This window comes from Jatropha curcas, chromosome 6 (assembly GCF_041381405.1).
Source record: "Jatropha curcas cultivar XTBG-Jc1 chromosome 6, XTBG_Jcur_1.0, whole genome shotgun sequence".
NCBI lineage: Eukaryota > Viridiplantae > Streptophyta > Magnoliopsida > Malpighiales > Euphorbiaceae > Jatropha > Jatropha curcas.
The window spans coordinates 25,229,673-25,235,539 of NC_143156.1; positions in this window are offsets into that span (position 1 = coordinate 25,229,673).

Here is a 5,867-nt window from a genome sequence, read left to right on the forward strand (position 1 = left end):
ATGTGGTACATGAAGACGTGTGGTAAGACATTAATATGATTAATTTTCCATGTATTAGTTATTAAGACATTTTTAACATAATACAAGTTCAACTTTAAAAACTTTATTATTCTTGGTAAATTTTAATTGTATAATGAAACTTATATTGTTATTACTTAGCTTGAAATAGTTGTGAACCAAAACCACCGGGTCATATGTGTTTTTAGTGAAAAAATATTTTAAGTAAATAAATATTTTTTTTATTAAACCACCAGTTAACCTGATGGACTCTTAACAAAATACCATTTTTTCATGTACTTTTTATTAACTAGTGGTCACATCCCATAGTTGCACTAAAACCACCATGAATTGTGTGTTTTAGTGAAAAGACACATTGATAACTTAAAATTTTCATTTTCTATTGAAACCACCAATTGGATTGGTTGTCTTAATACAAAATAAAATTATTGGTTATTCATATAATTACTTTTTGCTGACTGCTTGTCAATACGGACTACTTTTTCTATTGCACTGAAATCACCGATTGAGTTGATGATTTTAGTGCACCACTCTCTGTCTATAGTAGGACAAACATTATATTGATAAATAATTTTGAAATAACATTAGATTGGAAAATAGTTTTTTGAAAAGCATTATTTTCGTTAAAAATCCTGTCACAGGTTACTTCAAATCTAATCGAATTTGGTTTAATAACTAATCTTAGGTTGAACTCGGCAAATATTTAGCTTGTATTGTATATAATTTCAATAATTATTTACTTTTAAAAATAACATTTATGTACTTTGGTTTATAATTATCTACAAAATGAAAAAAAATGTAATAATTATTAAAAAAATTATGATCTTAAAATTACTTGAAACTACTCCGGTCGTTGGAAAGGACGAGATTTTGAAAAAAATAATATTTTTCAAAAAACCATTTCTCAATCTAATGCCAAATAAGAATTATTTACTAATTTAATATTTGTTTTACCATGGAGAGAAAGTGTTACACTAAACCCATCAATTCAATTGGCGATTTCAGTGCAATAGAAAAAGTAATTCTTATTAACAAGCAATCGGCAAAAAGCAATTACATGAATAAACAATAATTTTTATTTTGGATTAAGACCACCAATTTAACTTGTGGTTGTTGAGAATCTGGGCCCTAGGAGCAATTAATCAAATCAAATTCAATTATATATTTAATATTAGGCTTATAATGAGTTGGGCTAATTTTTAACACAAAATGGCCTAAGCCATTTTGGTTGGTTCACCCTTCACATTATATGCCCTTTTAGTTAGTTATATTTATCCGATGTGGGATTATTCATATACTCCAACAGTGGTTTTAATACAAAATAAAAATTTTAAATTGTCAAATGATATTTTCACTAAGACACACAATTCATTTGGTTATTTTAGTGTAAATATGGAATGTGACCACTAGTAAGCAAAAAATATATGAGAGAATATTGGCTCAAGGGTCAATTTTATCTTGAGATTTTGATGATTATACAAAACAAATAAATTTAATATTTTTGTATGTGCTAATATTATTTTATGCAGAAATTATTGTTGAAAATTGTTGAAGAAATGAAGTTCCTACATCCCAAGATTTTTATTTGAAGACCATGAAGATTAATGAAGATATTTTCTATTCGTTAGTATTATAATAAGTCTTAGGAAATTATTATAGGATAGAGAGTAAATGAAATTATAAGCACAAATCTATTTTATCTCTCTCAAAATTATTTTTAAATGTTTTTGAATAAATTTATTAAGAGAATATAGCCAAAATCTTTACTCCACGTTTTTCCATCTAAAATATCTTTGGAGTAAATATTCTTGATAGCTATTAAATGAAATTCTGCAAAAAGTATTTTCTGATCTAAAAAGCAGTTTCTGCTTTAATACAGCTATCTGTTTCTAATACAGCTGGCTGTTTCTGATATAAATGCTACACTGTTTTCTAAACTGAACCTTTCACCTCCAAACCTTGCATGTGTGAATATTAAATGTGGTCTGGCAGCCCTTTTAATTGCAACCCATGCATTGTCTCGTTAGTTTAAAAACATCAGAAACTTCATTGCTCATTAAAGCAAAAAATCTCAATGTTAACTTCTAAGAGACTATCATCTTTTCATATAAAAACTCTTTCCTTGTAACATCCCTTCTCGGTCCACCCGTAAACCCGAATAAACCGAGACGAGACGCTACAAACTGGTTGACTGTATGTCCTGACATGCTGACATCATCCTGTATATGAACATACTAGCATGCTGATGCTGTTATATTAATACTGTCTATAATCTTTACAAGACATGATACTAGTTACAAAATGAATTGGGCCCAACTTTGTGCCCTGTACATGCCATAAAAAGAATAACAAAATGAGTTTCTACCCTGAAGACCGAGTCTTCTACAGATGAACGGCAGCAGTTGTAAACGGACCCTCTACGGACCAGTCTCAAAACCTGCGAGTTAAACAGGTAACTCGCTGAGCAAATAAAGCTCAGTGGATATCTCAACATAACAAGAAATAATAAAGCACATACATGTATAGAAATAACCATGTAAACGCATCTGGATAATTAAACATATAAGCACATATAGCATGATACTTGCTGTTTATTATGCTGTATGATTCATGAAATCTGTATGGCTCCATAAGGTTATAGCGAAACCGAGGTGATAAGAAAACTGTATAAACTGGATGAATACTGTATACTTGGCTGCTATGGCCCATATAATCATATCCACTCAACGGCATGTAGCCGGAGTAACAAACTGTATGAGGCGCAGATCTGCTATCCTATGTCGCGACATGGCCTTATCGACATGGTTTCTACCTAACCTCAATGGAGCATAATGTTGGTATGTCAAATGTATAACACAACATCATAGTAATAGTTCATCACTTCATAAATTATAATGTTCATATGATTTCACATCATTTGCATGCTTGGATGTTGTTTTGATACATGTTCTAATGTTGTCTTTTTGTTTTGAAATGATTGGATGCATACAAGTTGAGCAAAGAACCCAATTACATAGAAAAAGAAAGTCCAAAAATGCAGGAAAAGCCAAGTCGCGAGCGCGCCTGTGGAAGTCGCGAGCGCGAGATGCAAAAATAAGAGACAGTGTGTTATCAGGCACAAGTCGCAATCACGTACTTGAGAGTCGCGAGCGCGTAGTGTGCCAAATGAGAGACAGTGAGTTTTCATGCCAACTACGCGAGCGCGCAATGCAAGTCGCGAGCGCTTCCAGGCCAAGGGCCAACTTCGCGAGCGCGCACTTGAGAGTCGCGAGCGCGTAATATGCCAATTGAGAGTCAAGAGTTTGAAGTGGAAGTCACGCGCGCGCAGTGCAAAGTCGCGAGCGCGTGACGTGCTTCCAGCCTACGCAGTGCCAGGTCGCGAAGCGTTTCCAGCCTGCGCAGTCTACACTCTTTTGGTCATATCTCTCAATATACAAATCCAATTTGGGTGATTCAAAAACCCATGCAAAGCTAACACATAGAGGAACAAATAACTCTTCTATGACACTTCCTAATTCCCTCATTAAATGGGGTCAAAATCAAGATGAAGTTCTCCCCTGTTTTCAACATAAACTCAATACCTCCCCTGTTTTCTCACCACTACCATTCTCCAACATGAAGCAATATATTGTCTCAATAGCAACACACCACACAAATTCTCATGCAAAGACAATAATAAAAATCAAGAGATATCAAACCTTTACTCCAAAAACGCGTGAGCTCTGTTCTAGCTTCTCTTCTCTACACTCTTTGAACTCCCTTCTCCTATACACATCAAAATTCTTACAACTTATCTACAATATCACTCAAGTAGAGACTGAATAACAATAAGCTGCAAGTAATTCTACTTACTTGGAGAAAATTGAGGTTGCCTAAATGGATGAAGAAATATGAAGAAGATAAAGATAAAGATGAACAATGGGAAAGTGAATGGGATGATTACGGGTAAGTCATCACAAAATCAAGATAAATGATGGAAACTTACTACATGGTACCTCAATTGGGTAAAAGCTACAACTTAATACCCAAGCTTGTTCTTCTAATGCAAGTAACTCCAAATCTTTATACTTTGCTCTTTTTCTCTCAATCAAGTAAGTCCACTAATAAACCCATTCTACCCCAACCGGGTTTGGTTCAACTCGACTCAACTCAATGCAAGACTCGACTTAGGAGGATGTCACATTCCTCTCTTAAAAAGAATGGGTTTTGCAAAAGAGTATGAGTCTATTGTTTGAAGTTTGAATCCCTCAAAACTCTCTCTTCAATCCCCCTATTTCTTTTCGTCTCTTTGCTTCAAGAAAAATTTTTAAGAGAAAAGAAAATTTATTAACAACATTTTCTGAAGAACAGTTCTGATCTTTAAATCTATTTTCTAAATTCATTTTTTATTCTTCCTGTGCTTATATTTGCATTTCTCTCTGTCTATATAGATTCTGTAATATGTTGTAGACAGGCTCTTTATTTGAAAAACTTTTGTGTAATAGCTTAGGTGAAAAGCTATGGTGTAATAGGTTATCAAGCGACATTCTCCTTGTGTGAGATTCTAATGTCTTGATTTGAGTTTCTGTTCTCTGTAAAAACAGAAAGGGTTGAGGTTAACTAGAACCTTTGGAAAATCTTGTGGGATAAAGGTTAGATCTAGGTGTTGATCTATTTCCTTGTATTGTTGGTTTGTCTCTTACCCTTGAAAAGAGATAACATAGTGGAGGATCTGAAGATGCATCTTGGGGAGTGGATGTAGGCGAGTTACTGTCGAACCACTATAAATCGCTGTGTTTATATTCTTTCACTTTCTGAAGTTCTACTTGATTATATTCTATTTACGCAACTGTTAATCTGTTTAGAAATGCGATGTTGTTAATGAGTTTCTAATTCTAATCGTGAATAAACTTTATCTCTGTGGAACATTAGAACTCTGGATTTCTGTATTGTGATTTTACCAAGTTCTAATTTGTCCTTCTATATTCAGTATAATTCACAGTATGAATTATAATCAGTTTTCTAATCTTGCTTAAAGCTTTGTGAACCAGTTCTAAAATGCAATAACTGTTGTTTACAGAGTCTTTCTAAAATTGCTTAAGCTCTGTGAAGCTGTTCTAATAGTAATAGTTGTTTTTCACAGAGTCTTTCTAAAATAACAATAAACTTTGTGAAGTTGTTCTAATCGCAATAGCTGTTCTTCACAGAGTCTTTCTAAACTTGCTTAAGCTTTGTGAAGCAGTTCTAAATGCAATAACTATCCTTCACAGAGTTATTCTAAAATTGCTTAAGCTTTGTGAAGCAGTTCTAAATGCAATAATTGTTCTTCACAGAGTCTTTTTAATCGTGCAATAAGCTTTGTGAGGAAGTTCTAAACTTGATAACTAACTCTCACAAATGCTTTCTAATTCCGCTGCAATAGAATTCTAATTTTTGTTTTTGAAAGTTAAATTTTTAGAAAACTCAATTCACTCCCCTCTTGGGTTGTGCCATACATAAACGGGACCCACAGAGAATAATGTTTTATTAAGAGTCCACCAGATTAACTAATGGTTTCGATAAAAAAAAATATTTAATATTGAACGTATTTTTTCACCAAAACACACATATCAGCTGGTGGTTTTGAATCATAAATATTTCAAGTTAAGTAATAAAAACATAAATTTTCTTATGCAGTTACAAATTACCAAGAATAATAGAATGTTTCGAGTTGAACTTGTATTATGTTAAAATTGTGTTAAAAACTAGTACATGAAAAATAAGCCATAAAAGTGCCTACCCACATGTCCTCTTATATCACATCTTGGAGACCTCTTATTACGACACGGGTTTCTGCGTATTGCATCTTCTCTAATGCTTTGATATTTTTT